The sequence below is a fragment of the Poeciliopsis prolifica genome, unplaced genomic scaffold, assembly GCF_027474105.1.
Source record: "Poeciliopsis prolifica strain line A6 unplaced genomic scaffold, Auburn_PproV2 SCAFFOLD005, whole genome shotgun sequence".
Classification (NCBI taxonomy): domain Eukaryota; kingdom Metazoa; phylum Chordata; class Actinopteri; order Cyprinodontiformes; family Poeciliidae; genus Poeciliopsis; species Poeciliopsis prolifica.
In genome coordinates, this window is record NW_026562380.1 from 4,416,187 (window position 1) to 4,433,291 (window position 17,105).

The following is a 17,105-nucleotide window of genomic DNA, read 5'->3' on the forward strand; positions in this document are numbered from 1 at the left end:
CATTACTGTAAGGCCTGATCAAAACCTTGAACGCTGGCAGCTTCCCACAGCATGGGCTGATGAGGGCTGAGCATGCTACTTTTTCTATGTACTCCAGAGCCTCCATTCAGACTGAAGCATGTCCTCTAAAGCTGCTCTGTGGCTTTGATAGTATGGAGAAAGAGGGCCTTTTCTTTCCCCAGGGTCTGATATAATGAGAGCAAGCTTTCTAAACATGATCCACGGCTCTCTCAAATAAGCTGCTTGAAACGGCTCGAGACTGAAACACTACAACAAATAGCACTGATTCATTTGTACACATGCTCTCACTCCATCTCTCTGTGTGCAGCTTTGGGGTTAGGGGGTGGGGGGTAATGTGTTTTAACATGCAGTAGGGTGTAATATGGGGATGGAGAAGGCGCAAACCCTCAGGATTCCTACTTTATGTGCATCTATTCAAAATATCTGCCGTTTCGGTTTAATTATTTCCTGCTGGCACAAAGAAAATGCAGATTGACAGATTTTTAATGATTAGATTCAGTTTGCATTTGTATACATATGAACACAAATGCGTTGAGTAGTTATTGTGAAAAATAATAGGTTTCAAATTTGGTCATTATCTCCCAAATCTTATCACTTTGCAGCTGCAAGGCTGGTAATCAATAGAGGCTTTATTCTGCCAAAAAAGGTATTTCTTTTGTCAACCAAATAAAAATTTATCAGCGTCTCTGGGAGCCAACGCAGCATTTCCTCTTCATAAATACACAAGTAATAGAGATTTTTTTTCCCCCCATTTTCTCTCAGTTTAACCTTCATGTGACTTAACACTTTCCAACGCTGCCAATTTCTGTATAAATTATAGCAGGGAGAACAAAAACAGATGTAGTTAAATGATAATAACCAGAGTTCTTTAAAATGCGACTGAGCTCAAACAGCCTGCTTTTGTGGCCCAATTTAAGAAGTGGAGCGTTATCTCCTGTTCTTCTGCCCTTTTTAATGTCCTGCTTACCACAGGGAAAAACCACTTTATGTGTCTCTCTGTGCAATTAACACTGTTCAAAACAGCATTACCTAGGCAACTGTGGCCTAAAGCTAACCACTGGAGCTACTGCCATGCAATTCATTGTGACTTTGAAGCAAAAATTCAGCTCTCAAACAAAGAGGCTCTGGGTGTAAAGTACCTCCATTTAAACTATCACCACATTCATGCAATTGGCCCATATAAACAACTTCGGCAGTTAACTGCAAGTTTAATTGTCAGTGTACTAATACGTCTGATGCCAGCAAAAACTGGGATTTTTGGTGTGTTTTTTTACTATTTCAGTCAAATAGCTAGTTGCAGATGCCTTAACTGTGAAGAAAAACTTTCAGAGCTGATTAGTATTGCTGTCATCAACTTGTGGACTCTATTTTCTTCCCCATTACCCTTCAATGGAAGGTACTACTGGCTCAGTGCTCTTGTATTTGGCTCTGTATCTTTCCTGCATGTAAGCATTGTCAGAACTATTGCTGCCATTGATTATGTGTCTATTTGTTGCTTTTATCTCTCCCAGAAAATGGCACCCAATGCGTGTGTATAGCTGTATCTCCTTCCTGAACAAACTACTAACAGAGCTATTGTTGCCATCAACTTTGCTCAATCTTTCTTTTTCTTTCCCACAGAAAGTACACCTGGTTTAGTGCACCTGTGTTGACATCTGTCTGTTTGGTGCATAAAGCCAATGTCAGAGCTAATTGTTGCCATTGCAGGGACTATATCACTACTCCTTGCTCAACACTTTTGTTTTTATGTTCATCTCTTTTCTGGGCAGAGCAAACAATAGAGATATTGCTACCATGAACTTTGTGTAACATTTGTTTTCTTAGCCTGTTTTATTAGTCAGTGAAAAGAAAGTACTGCTGGCTCAGTGCTTCTATGTCACATTGAAAGTACTCTTGACCCAGTCCACGTATGGTTAGATAAAACCAGGGATTGACAGAGCTAAGGATGTCAATTACCTGTTAAATTTTCATATAAAGTTATACTGACCCAACGGGTCTACTTAGAGCTTTGACTCTGTATTGGAAAAGACTCCTGGCAGAATTTATGATGCCATTAACTTTATATACTCCTTTTGTTTTTCTTTCTCACTTCAGGTAATACTGGCCCATAGCCTGTATCTTTGTGTTTTATGTTTCTAGACAAAGTTACTGAAAGACTTACTGCTCCTATTAACTATGTATACACTCTTTGCCTCTCTTTCATACGTGGTACACCTGGTTGAGTGGTATTGACGTTAGTTGTGCTTTCTTCAATCGTTGCAGCCATCAAAATTGTATTTTCTTCTCCTATCTATAGAAGGTATGGTTGCTTGGTTTTCTGCTTCTCCATCTTTTCCTCTCGACTCCAAGTGGTACTAGAATGAATGGATTTGATCTGAATGGACATAAATACAAGCTGGATTCTGTTCAACTAAAAATGAATTGGACTTCTTTGTCTTATGAAGTGCTTTATGTAGAAAAGTATTTTAATTGATGCTTGAGAATACTAAATTCTTAAATAATGAATCACAAAATCTAAGGCAAAAACATTAAATTATGAAATGCCATTGATAAAGTATTGTTTTATATTTTTACCTGAAAGATCAGATGATTCAACGCCCTTGCATAATTTAAGTTGCCAACAGTGCTCATCTGACCCAACTAACAATCTTCTCTCCTTATGCTTTCTTTAGTCAACCCCCACACTATTCCCTGCTTGCCCTCAATAATGGCCTCAATTTAAGCTTTGCTATGCATTACCTTCTCCTTATTTTCTCTTGCCTTTGAGATACCAAATCTTTTTTCTTCATTCTGAGCTGCTAGAAATAATCCCACGACATGAGATAAATAAATGAGTCTTGTTTGGAAAAGTTTCCCTGTTGATCATGAGTGTTTTTATTCTTCAACACAGAGTACACCATATGTAGCAGAGCAGGAGAGAGCGACTCGACAGCTTTGACAAATGCAACCCCTAACAATGTCAGACCTATAAAATGTGTAACTATGGTTCAAAGGGAGATAAAGAGAGTATCAGACTTTCACATAAAGCAGTCAGTCCAAACAGATCCATTGTCCATATAGTTGAGTTTATGTGTTTATTCTGGCAGGCAGTACTTCATAGGTGTGGGACTAGCTTTATGTATTTAATCAAGGAAAGTGGAGCATTTGGTTTATGTGTTTATACTAAGCTTTATAAAAGAGAGAATATTCTTTCTAAACTTGCCAGTTTGCACTGATATAAGTCAGGAAAATGTATCTGTATGTCTAATGGTGTCAAATTTATTTTGGTAAAAAAGGACACTCCACTAAGTAGACATTTAAGATGAATAGAAATTTAGTTAAAATGTGGAACAAACCTTGATATATTAATTGTAGCAAAATCTCATGCTAAAACATTAAGAAAAATCTCAACTTTAATGCAAGTCAATTTATTAATTGACCGTAAAATCCATAAAATCCCTAATGACACCATTATTGATGTCCTTGAGGTTAGTAGTTTATGTAACTATCTTTTGTTAACAGAACAGCTCTTTGTCCTTTCCATGCACAATATTTCTAATTTATAGAGTCCCATGTCCTTCAACTTATCCTTTTTATTTAGAGCTTATGTATTAGAGTGGACCCCTGGTATTCATCGGCAATAAGGACCACAGTTGCCCCCAAACAGCTGAAAGCTGCAAATACTTACTTCGCATGCTGCATTTTCCTTAGAGTATTTCAAATGTGCTCTACGAAAAAAAAAAGTCCATCAATCGGTCAGTTTTATGCAAATAATTTGGGGTTTTGTTTCATGGAAAAATCTGCAAATCAGGTAATCCACATGCTGAACTCAGACTAGATGGGATCCATTGTATTAATAATGCTATATTTATTTAATTAGATTATGAACTGTAAGTTTTCAAAAACAAAAAAAATTATAAATAATGTTTTAGCTGGATTTATTTCAAAATATGATTCTACTGAAAGTGATTTTGTGAAAATTAACTATTTCTTATCTGATATGTCATCTTCACTGAATAAATGTAACCAAATTAAAGATTGTAGCCAAATACCATAAAATCTGCTTTGACATAACCCCATATTCATGAAAAGTAATGTTTTTGTTACATTTCTTAAGCTAGTACTTTCACATTTAGTAATTGTCCTTTTTATGTAATAAGTGAATTTATTTTTGATAAGTTAGTTATACTTATTTTACTTGACAGCAGCAAAAGACGATGAATGATGTGGATATTCTCTTTTATGTAACAGAAGATCTCATCCTCCCTTGAGGCAACAAAAAGTCACAAGAGAGACATGATTTTAACAATGAGTAATGCATCTCATTCTAACATAACATCTTGGACTATCAATTATTATGTTGTCACCTAAGGCAGTACTAAAGCAAGCAGAGCAAGAACACAGCATTTTCCAGGCTTCTTCTGTTCAAAATAGTGGCTTGCAATTTTGCAGAATTAGCAATTGTGAATAAAGACGGAACAATGGAGAAGTTTAATGCGAGGGAAAAGTGCAGGTTCAGGAAAGTAGAGTATATAAATAACTAATACATTTTTGCATATTTAACAACGCATTTCATTGACGAGGACATGTTTTGTAGTTTCTATATCTATTTTCAAATTAATCTAACTATTTTAAGCCATTTTCTCCCAACACTTTTGCTTTTGTCTCACTTTCATAGACACAGAATATCACAAAGCGAAATATGTCAGAGCTCAAGAGGTCGGAGAGGAGGGGATTTTCCTACAGTGTGCTGATCTTCACCTCGAGCAACAAACAGGAAGGGGAGCAGCTGGAATCCCATTACTCAGAGAGGAAACACTTTTCATCATGCTTCTTTTGCATAACAAAGCCGCACAAAATGTATTATGCAAGTCAAAGTTTAACTGTAAAGCCCCTAACAAAAGATTAGTCTAAAAGCAGCTCTCTGTTAGCAGGAACAGAAGCAAATATTAGGCATTTTGCTTTATAAAAGTTAGAAATATCACCACTTATCACTCTGCTGCGTGCGCGAGTCACGAGCCACATTCAATGTCATTAAAGAGCTTATGTAATTTATCCAGTATGTGCAATATGTGAAGGTTTTGGTTATTCATTCCTGCATGAATACATCCTTTTAATTTGCTATATCAATAAAGTTTCACGCACTGATGACTTGTTACTTTCAGCAGCACGTGGAGTTCACTGGTGCACAGAGAAAGAGATTTGGTTTAGTAATATTTCATCAGTGTTCTATTAGGCTGATAAAAGGGATTGGATAAAAAAGAAGAAGGCCCATTACAGTTGAGAGTCCATGCCAGGTGTCACTCTAATTTAATGGAGCCACTAAAGACAAAGAGTTGGCCTGAGGGATGGCTTTCAATAACAAGCCTGACTGCAGATGACAAGTGGCACAGTAGCCCGTGATTGAAAGGACAGACAGGAGGCTTCAGGGCAGCTTCACTGTCTACTAATAATGAGTGAAGTTAGAAGCTCAGAGATTCAAATGGTGTTTTTGAAGGGATAAGTGAATACACAGAGAGAAAATGATGTAATTTAGAGAAATGGATTTACAGATTTTTACTAAACTGGCATGTTACAGGAGAAAAAAAGAAAAGAAACACTTTCTTTGTTTTGAGATAAAAAGTCAAAACATGAAATGGAGCGTGTATGTAACTAAGGCTTTGGTTTTTTTAAGTGGATACTGTGCCTTGCAAAAGAAAATGTCTTCGTAAAACATCCATTTTTTTAGTGTACAGTCAGAAACCTCAGTTTTATTTTCTCAAGATTTTTGGGATGGGGAAAGATAAAGTAACACATATGAACTGGGAAGAGAAATGATGCATGCTTTACAATTTTTGAAAATCAAAATCTGAGAAGTGCTATAATGCTGGAGATTTGTATTCAGATGTGCCCCTTTACTCTGCTACCGCAAAACCAACAGAATTCTCCTAGTAAATAAAAGCTTCCACCCTCAGTTAGGGAACATTCGTGAACAAACAGAATAAAACTGCTTTACTGACAGGGAAGTCAGAGAATATCAGAAAAGCAGCCAAGTGGTCTATGGTAAGTGCAGAGGAGCTGCAGAGATTCATAATTCGGGTGGGAGAATCTGACAGTATCAAAACCAATAATCATGTCTCTATGAAAAGTGCAAAGAAAAATAGACATTTAAGATATAAGTTGAATTTTAAGTTGCCGCAAGCTGTTTAAGGATACAACTTTTGGAAAACGGAATTCTGGCCAGACAAGAGAAACGCTGAACTTACCTCAAAAGAACTGCAGTATTGATTTATGGAGGCTCAAAGCAAATGCCCCACTTCCCAGGTTTTAATTAGTAGAAAAGGTCTAAAATCAAGAATTGTTTTCCTCCCACTTGATAACACATAGGATGACACTCCTTTGTGTTATAATCCCCAATAAAATAAAAAGTAGCTTGTGGCTGTCAGGTTTACAAAATTTTAAAATGGTTGTGAGCATTTTTGCACTGCAAGTTCACCTTCTGTAGGTTGTATTGGATTTTACTGTGGCTGATTCAGCTGTTATCAATATCTTTAGAAGTTGATCTATAGCTGTGTGTAATTACTGTTCACATCCAGATAATCACTAGAAAAGTCTCTATGCATCGAAAATAGCAGGATAAGACACCCAGTCAGCATATAACCATATGTGTGAGTGTAACATTCATGCACCACACCCTGGCAACCTAAACCTAGAAAAGTTTGATTGATCCTGAAAAATTAAAAGGCAGGAGAGGAAATGAATGTGAACATGTGAAGATGCATTACATGAATTATGCCTAAGCAACACTTTGTAAGTCATTTGGTTGCTTAGACATTCACTGCAGTAGCACAGGTTCTCAAGCAGATTTGCAGGATTAGATGTTGTATGCCAGGCCAGCTCAATATATTGATCTCCCCTCACTCAGAGCTGCATTAAATTTCTCAACAATTAGATGAACCTGAAGGTTAATATGGTGCTTTGTTAATCTGCTCTCTTGGCCTAATAACAACTTTCTCTTCAGGTATGTTTGGATCAAAGGCACTAAACTCAGACATCCACTCTCTTAACAAATATTAGTAATTAATAAGCTATGCATGTAATTAAATACATTAGAGAGTATTATTTCCCCCAAACTACTGCTACTTTAAGTATATATTATTACTCTAACAGTGTAGATAATTTCAAGGCAACGTTCAAGCCAGAAAGAATTAGTTTGGCCCCTACCATGACCTTGTAACCACTAACTCCTCCCATGACCATAATATGCTTTTAATGGCCTTCTATACTCACACATAAACAATTTTGTTTCCACATCCACTGGCTGATTTTATATTCTGGAGACGTCTCATGACTTATGGCTGGTGAGAATGAAATTTCTCACATGGGATTTAGGAGATTTGTCTGCAGTGTACATGCGCCGAGGCTGGAGACGTAGAAAAGACAGCAGCACTGCATGCTTGAAATGAAACCGTCATAATGTTATCAGTTCTTATTTCTAAAAAACAATGACATGAGTCTCTGTGGTTTCTGTGCTTGGATACCCGGTGGGCTTGGGGATTTGAAACCAATTTTCAGTGATAAATGATGGACAAACAAGAATTATGTGGTCAACAGAAAAATAAAGTGATAGTGTATCTGCTGAGGTATAGCAAACACAGCTTGACACGGGACTTGAACGTATCCGATTTCAAACATCTGCAGCTATAGAGTGAATTCATACATCCAAATCTTCAGTGAAAGTAAGCAGCAGAGCGAGGCGGAGTGGGTGGGGATGATACTGGCCGGCATGGGGGGGAGATTAGCTACAGGGGCTTTAGCTGCTGTTTGCAACTGTAGACCCAAAGTAGGAGTAACTGGAAAAAAACAGGAAGAAATTCCTGATCTAGAGACTGAAGGCAAATATATTTCTGTAAGAAAAATGTAAGGTCACACAGTACAGATACAAATGTAATACTAGTATCTACAGTCAAATCAGCAGACACATACAGTAACTACCATTAGGTCAAATTCTAATATTATTTTGTAGGGATGATCACTTTTTGTACATTAAATCACACAAGGGGAGAAAAGAGAATTTACAATAATAGTAAGTCAAGAAAATATGATATTGGCAACATGTTTTTATCAGCAGTTAGCACCATGGGTATGGTGTCAGAATGGGTATGATATTGCACCTCTTAGTGCAATATCTAAATGATAAATATTCCTACCTTGTGTCAGACTCTTCCAACAGACTCCCAACATTTACTAATATTTCATATTTTGGGGAAGAAAGAACTAAAAGCTAAAATTTAACTTATTGCACACCCATTATCCTTCCTGTGGAGGGTCTTTGTTGTTCTTCTATTCTATTACAACTGCAACAATCTGAACACTGTAAATAGTTAAATAAAAAGAAAACTCTATGGGCTTTATTGCATTTTTTTCCTTCTCAGTATCAATGATGGTTCTTCCATGAGAACTGCCCTGGGCAAGCCCCTTTTTTTGCCAAGTCCAACCAATAAAAGTGCAGGAAATCTTTGGAGATTCAGAGATGGGATAAAATGTAGTGCATTCTTGCATAAAACATTAGCTCTCTGTAATCCCAGCAGCAAGCAAGCAGTCCCTACACAACACAAGGGGCAACCAACTACCTATCGACTGCAAATTGGAAAAGCAGAAGAATGTTAGGTTAAGGTGAATCTCACACCCCGGGAAACTATCCCTATATCTCATGTCAAGAAGCATTATAGACTGTGCTGAGCAGTAGACTTTGTCCACAGACAGAATGCTTCCAAAAATTGTGTAAGTATGCCACCCACATACACTCAATTGAAATAGTTTAGCAAATTTGAAATACATTTGCTAATACATGGTACTATATTGTATTTATAAAACTGTGCAATTGTAACACTTTGAAAAGAACAATGACAACAACTATAGAGGACCCTTGCAATTTGTAAAGTTTGGGACCAAATCCCTCCACTATCAGAGGGGTCCTCTGGTCCCTCTAAAAGTGCTCATAACTACCCATTTGAATAGTTAAAACTCAAAACGTATCTTAATATGGATTAATGCGCACAATGGAAGCAGTCCCAGTATTACCACAGAAGCTAACGTCTACAGTTTTCCTTGTCTCAGCTCTTGACCACTCAGTGCTACTTCACATTTCAAATTAATGAAATGTAAAGTAACACCTCAGTATTTCAGCTTCTGAAGCTATATTTCTTTTGAAGACTTTAAATGTGCTTTATTAATAAAATCTGGAAACAGTCAAAACACATTTTCCAGACTCCTCCTTTCTTTAAGAAAGGAGGAGTCTGATTGGAGTCTGTCTTAGATTAGATTGGGTCTGTCTTATCCCCCTTTTTTTTAAGTGGATGAAAATAATGAAAGACTCAATCATTCCTCGAGGCTGGGCTCATCTTTATATGCTGCCCTGAAAAGTATTAAAAATATGCAGTCCATATAGAATTTATTTCAATAGCTAAAACAGCTCTTGTAAAATAGAGATACTGTGATGTGAAGAACAAACCTTAAAAAGATACCATGGTGCATACCTTAGAAGAACAGTAGTCTCTTTAGTTCGCCACCCACCAAGACATTTTCTTATGTGACATGAAAAAATGAAAATGGTCTCAAGATAATTATGTGTGTGTTTGAGGCAGTCATGTAAAATATGAATATTTCAGCAGATATAACAAGACTCAGATATTTTCACAGAGAATACGCTCCAAACTCACTAAACTTCTGTTTTACCATCCAATTATTGCTGCAGTTGTGATAACTAAAACTCTGCAGTAGTCCCTGAGTCATCCAGAGATAGACGGAGTTGGACACAAAGCGCTGATAGAAAACAGCTGGATACATCCCAAAGGAGGCTGAATTCAAACTACATCCTGCTTTTAATATAGTGCCACATCAGATGCACTTTTGAGAACAATATTGCATGTTTACGTGCACAAGGCCAGGAGTAAGAACAAAGCAAATTAAAAAAAAGGATACTTCTTCAATTTCACTCCATCCTGTGGAACTGTTAATTTAAGCAATTAATTTAAACTCACACTGTTCTGAGAATCCCCTTCACTTACTCCTCTCCTCACACACCGTAACACTTTACCCCCCGGTGGTGGATGGAGAAGTGGCTGCGGATATTGGCTCGGTAATTGGACAGACCTTCTAAAACATGCAGATGAAGCAGTGTGAGAAAGAGAGGAGTGAAAGTGAAAAGAAAATCGGACCATATTCCTAATTATCCATTTCTCCCATTCCCTTTTCTCAGGCTTTGTTCAAGCTGCAGTCATACAGCGGGGGGCTCCTTCTACTGCTCATGTTGGCCAGAGCATAATTAGGCACCATGTACATGGTTGAAGAGGGACTGAATCTCACGCTAGGGTCTCAGTGGAGGGGGGTTCAGAGGAAAGCTGAAGCTTTGATGAGAGGGTTAAGAGCACTGTCAGCACTCTCACAGAAAATCACCCTGTCAGCTGACACCCAAGCTGTCTTACAAGAATCCTGGATGCAAGGTCAAAGGTAAAGCGGTCACATGTGAACATACATCCACAAATTTAATATACTCTGAAGCGTTGAATACATCTTTTATTTACACCTGAATCCAGATATTTACATACATCAGAGCAAAAGTCACATAATCTCACCTCTGGTTGCATAACATCACATTGCATTGTTTTAGGACAGTTAAGGTTAACATTTTTTGTTTAATCTTGGGGATTTTGTATCTTGCTTCAAACTGAGAGTTTTACATGTAGTTCCTTTACTATTTGGTGGTAGGAACTGACTTTGGGATTTTCTTCACCAAGCTTTTTCACCCTAGTTTGATTTAATTAATCTCCTGACAGAATTGCTTTAACAGTCAGCTTTGTTAACTACCCTGCTAACACACACTTCTTCGGCATTGACCATAATTTTTTATTTGATAATGTGGTTCTTGAGTCAATTTTTAGCTAATTGGGTGGTAAATTTAGGATCATTTCATATTTGAAGGCCCGTTAGTACCAAGCTTTAATCCACTGGCTGGTTTCTTTCGATGTTTCTTCAGTATTTACACATAAAGTTCTATGATGTTGTATATTTTGTCAAGTTCACTAGTTCAGAAAAATGTGATTATGTTCTCAAGCTCACACGTTTCCCCCCTTGTTTCTCCAAATGTGAAAATGGCCATTAAAGTCAAATAATCATATTTTCATCATATTACAGCATATGTCTCTAAAAGGTAAAGTTTTTTTTTTTATAAGCAACCTGTCACCTTGATTCTTTTGTTGTTTTGGAATAATGGCTTTTTTCTTAGTGAGCAGCTTTTCAGTTCCTGTTGACACAGGACTGGTTTCACCACAAAAATTGACACTCAGTTAATAGTTTCAGCCAGCATCTTCACAAAGTATTTGGTTTTTGATCCGGGGTTTCCAACAAATAAATATTTATTGGTTGGCCACAGCATCTCCATCATCTTCTTGAAAAATTTTGCAGGGTGAGCATTGAAAAACAGACCATGATTTTAAAAAATGCCCAAGAGTTTGTTAATTTAAAGACAAGTTGTACAGTATGTAAAGTAACGCAGAAAAATGAACACACAAACACCCACTTAAACAAGTTGTAAAAGTGTGCTGAGCATAAGTAACATGTTTCTTAAAGTTTACAAGAATCTTGTGATGATCATAAAAGTCGAAGTACTGACTGTCCCGAACTCCTCTCCATCAGACTCAATCTCCTTCTATTACATTTTCAGAAAAGCAAAGCATTCTACCAACAGCAAGAGAAAAGCGGTTCAAATAAACTTTCAGAGCTCAAGAAGCTTTATTTACATTCAAACTGAATGTACTGATGTAATTTTGCACCGAAAAAGGTGAACCTTAATGTGTATTTGATTGATTTCAATAAAGCTCTGCATGTTTGACACACATATTAAGGTGTGTTTTTCGTCTGTGCAATTTCGTCATCAACAAATATTCTGAACAAACATTTTTAGAAAGATTAAGACCCAGTAAATGGACGCCAGTGAAAGCTCTGCAGAGACTTCCTCCCATGGTTAAGCTACCTACTGCAGCTAAAGGAGGCTAAGGACTACCGCTATTGCATATATTCTACCAGACTGCTCTTATCACCAAACTATAGGGCCATGGAGGGGTAATAGGATTGTGCATCACAGAGAAAGTGCCATGCTCGAAAAGCTCAGGAAAAAAAAAAATAAAAATCTGAAGTGGCTGGCCAGCACCATGAGCAGAGAAAAGCAGAAGTGGGGAGAATGTGTTCTTGTTGCTCCATAAATAACTGTGCTAAATTGAAGGCTTTGGAGGGTCAGTGGGATGCTGGTCTGTTAGTGTATATCTGAAGGCTGGGATAACCTGTAATCCCACATCCCAGAAAATGAACAGCACAGCAGTAACAGCAAAAATGTATTTTCTATAAAACTGAAGCCTGGGCATTAACGAGTTTGGGGACGCAGGGAGAGACAGAAACTAAAGGAGAAAGGCTCAAAGTCGATGCCTGAGTGCTAGACGCCTTCCTCTGCTAGCTGGGTCCCAGCAGGAGGAGATAAAAGCAGCTCTGGGTCAAACAGGGATGGAAAGATGAGGAAGGGGTGGGGTTTATTTGACTGGCAGACTGCTGTACACTCCACATGACTGAAATGGAAGATGGACACAACCCAGCTCTGGAGGCTAACAATGCAACTTGCCATCAAGATTTTGGGAGACCAAAGTTAAATGTTGCTGAAGGGGGAAATTTATCACGAATTAAATGAGTGGGTGTGTTTGAGCTACATCAGCACACTAGAGCTCAGGAAAAGGGCATTAAAAGCCACTGCAGGTGGGTTAAGATAGATACAGGCACTCTGATTGTTTTGTGTTGTGTTAGAGAACATAAGGTGCCTGAGGCAGCAAGCACTGAATGTGATGTTATTGTAGAGACTTAAGGTTGTTATTGAAAAGCGGGCATTGGGATACACTTCAGCTGCCTGGAGATAGAGAGTTCCTTGCAAAGGTAAACATACCTGATCAACATTTTTACATCCAAGATACCAAATGTAATGTACTTATTGGTATTTAATTTGATGAACCAACACCAAGCAATGCATAGTTGTTAATTAGAAACTGATCCATTGTGAGCAGTTTTGTTTCTTTTATATGCACAAAATATGCTGCCACGAAAACATCTTTGGAAATCAATAACTGGATGGTCCTACCCTTATAGTTATTCCTTGTTTCCTTATTTCTTGTTAAAATTTTTCACACACACTAACTCAGTAAAGTAGATTTAGGCCTTCAGACATAGCAAAAACCAAAGAGAGAAACATCAGTGTGAGCAGAGACTTGTGAGCCTGAAAAGCAGCAGAGAAAGACTTGACAGCAGGACAGAAAACAATTTTATGTTTCAGAAGAAGTATTTTCCAGTCATTTAAAAAGAACTTCTCTTTGTAACACAGTGCCATTGTATAGCACAGACAAATAATTATGTTATTCCATGGTTATAAATATACTATATATATCAAATGTGATTTAAAAGAAATTTGACTTTGAAATTTGACACCTTGAAATTGACTTTTGTCTCTTTAAGAAGCTCCTACCCTTCTCGACATTCTTCCTTGAGTATGTTCTTACAACACAACTCCACTGTTACACCATTTCAAATTGTTCTTAGGAGCAATGAGAGGTAATGATATGATGAGATCAGCAGACTTGCAATTCCACCAGACTTTTACTAATTGCTGCTGCCACTATTCTGTAGGAGCTGTGTGGGGTTTGGGGTAGAAGCTCAGCTGGAGACTGCAGCTGCAATGAGTAACTTTGTGTAAATAGGCACATTTTAGAGTAAGCATTTAGGCACCCCTGAATGACTGCCATGGGAAGACTCTTCAAACATGCATCAAATAATAAAAGCAACACTTCAGGAATGTTTTTGATTAGGAAACGACATAATGACATGATATAAAGCTGAAAAACGATGATTTTACGTAGTTCCCTCTCCCCTCTTTAAAAGTGGTGATGCAGCCAGTGGATTCTGAATGGCTTTAATTTTAGACTTATGGTGCCTTGCAATGAACTGGCAGGTTGTCCAGCGGGATCAGGCATTTCATCCACTAGAGCAGGTTTACACTCCAGTGCCCCTCCAAAGTAAAGGTTTAGAAAAACAGTTAAAATCTGCCGTTCAGCTTCTTCGTTTGCTCACATTTATTCACAACATTGTCAAGTGTAAGAGGAGTACCTAGAAATCGATAAATCTAGGTGATTATTTTAGGTATACATCATTAAAATAAAAAGATGTCTTTCAAAATCATTTTTTTAATCAAAACAAATAGTCTTATCATGTTAAACTTTCATTGGGAATTATATATGTGTGTCACATCAACATAAATAAATTTTTCTTATGACAACTTTGAAGCCTCCAGCATTTTATTATTAAACCCAAGATGTGCATCAAACTGTAATTTATCTTAAAATGCATGTGAATAAAATTAGAGGCTTATTTGTGGAAAACAAGACTGTCAGCCTAATGTCATGTGTCCCGCTAAAGACGCACACATCTTCAGCTTTCCCCTCCCCGAGTTGGCTGTGGTTCTAATTTATTTCTTGTCAGGCTTGATGAGATAAAGTGACGAATGCCAAGAGATGGTTGTCAGGAGAAGACAGGGTCTTTCTTCTTGTTGCCTTTTGATGGCTATCAGGGCCTGAGATCTGGCTGAAAGCGTGCTTGCTGCTCAGAGGGTCAATAACCCTCACGCTGCTCCAAAACTGTCTTTGTTCTGTGACTGACACCCGCTCAGCATTCAACTTCTGTCAAGTGTATACATGTCAGGAGAAAATAAAGGATAAGGTATTTTTCATTTTGAAAGTGTTGTGTTTATAAATAAAGTGGAATAACATGACAGATACAAAGATAGCTGCCCAGCTTTAACACATAGAAAAAGTCTGCTTTGCTGGTGATGAAATTTATATTTATATGCAAATTTTTCAGATCCCGTCATGCAGGCGTTACAACAGTTGGTCACTTCACAGCCAAAGGTTTGTTTTTGATCCTCAGATCTGTATGCTGTCTTGCATCTTATACATATATATGTCTTTCCCTGCTGATTTAACCCTTCCTGATTGTCACATTAAAGACAGTTTTCAGCTGTCTGAATGATCTCCTGGTCTGATCTAAGGGATAACGGTACATCTTTGAAATCCTTTGAACAATTCAACATTTCAGCTTTACAGGGTTGTGTCTCTCCATACAAGGCAGCATATTAATTTGCCTACGTCTCCGTATGCTTTTCCTTTTTTTTAGTGTTTCCATTTTAAGAAGACAAAGTCTACTCCGTCAGTGGGTGAGGTTCTCATGCTTCAAAACACACAATCCCCACAGCTACATACAACTGACAGCAGTAAAACCACTCTTTCTTATTTTAGTTCACATTTTATTTTATTTTTAAAAATTGCTGTTTCTTGGCTGCTCATTTAAAAAAAAGAGAGAAAAAGGCAAACCGAACAAGGCACAAGGGTAATTTTACTGTTATTTTGTTTGCAATAAATAATAAAGCAGCAAGACTGCTTTATTGTTTTTTTATTAATAATTTTGATTTATTGAAATGAATACCCAATAGTTTGTTTTAAAATGGACAAATAATAAAAACAACAGGATAAAATGGACATTTATTAATTCAGAATTTCACCAAATGCTGTGTTTAAAACATTGTTAAACTGAGAACATCAAGGTTGTTGAGTAAAGGTCAACAATCGAGTGTAAGTATAATAGGAAATTGGGTATCACTTTGTAAAATTTAGTTAGTTCCTTACTAAGGTTCTTATACACGTTATGTGTACCCTACCCACTTCCAGCAGCTCACTGGGGAGGAGTAGGGTCAAACATTTGTTATGGATGCGCTGCTGGCAAAAGAATAGCAACAATTTGGGTCAGTTTATATTGATTTTGACACAAATAATCTGATTAATTTAGTACTATGTTGATAAATCGAGTATCTTGATAATCCTGATGTGTAGTTGAACTAGTATTTATTTCAAAAAATATTTTTTGGGATAAATTGTATTTTTTTTTTCTAATGCGTGTTTTATTTATTTATTTATTTTTTGGCATTCAAAGCAAAACAAAACAAGATTGCTAGTCATAAAATGATCTTAAAAGAGCTTAAAGACTTAACATGCTGTATGACGCACCCAAATATGTTACTTTGTTCAACAACCGTGCATATTTTTGAACCCCTGCTGTAAGACAGGAATGGTATCATGAAAACGTGATGGGCTCTGCTAATATGAGCCAACTGTCTGATCAGGATTCAGCAGGTGCTCTGTGTAGAGAGGGCTGACGTTTGCTTGGGATCATCCATCAGAGCTAAATGGCAGATGGTCCTCTCTGTGGCCAGGCAGGAAGCACACTAATACAATTGCTGCAAAAACACAGGGAGCACTCTACCTGCTGATAATCCACTTATGCACGGACAAAGCTGCTTTAATCTGCCCGCTCCTTTCCTGCACCGCCCCTCGCCACACGACAAGGCCAGGCTTCCTGCTGGAGGATAACCGCTGATACACTGCACGTATGTGCACAGACCAAGCACTGACAGGAAACGTTATGATGAATCCTTAAGCATGTGTGAAACAGGAGGATCACAGCCATTAAGCACAAAATCTTAAAAATAATCACATAGCCATCATTTTGGCTGCCATTTACAAATAAGAAATAAATTTCAATGAAAATAACTGTAAAATGTGTTGCAATACAAAGAAATAGTTAGTGCCTGTGAAGTTAAATTTAAATACTTAGTTATCAGTGTTTCATAAAGTTTCTATAATAGTCAGAAAGCATTCACCTACAACACTGGCAGCTTTATCATGCATTATATTGTCAAAAGGATATGACAACAAACCCTTTTGCAATCTTGAATGTGACTTATGCTAATTATTTTTCCATAAAAAATGTTTGTCATCTCTCTTTTGATATAACTCTTTGATAATTCTGATAGTGACCTTTTCTTCTGAATGTTCTTAAGACAAATGTCAACAAAACTTACAAAATGAAAACTCAATAAGTTAAGCAATTTGCACAAAATGTCTAAGCTGTGAAGGACTATGTTTCAGATGTGCTCTCCAAGAGTTTCAGCTGACCAAGTCACTTGACAAGGAAGGCAAAAGGCT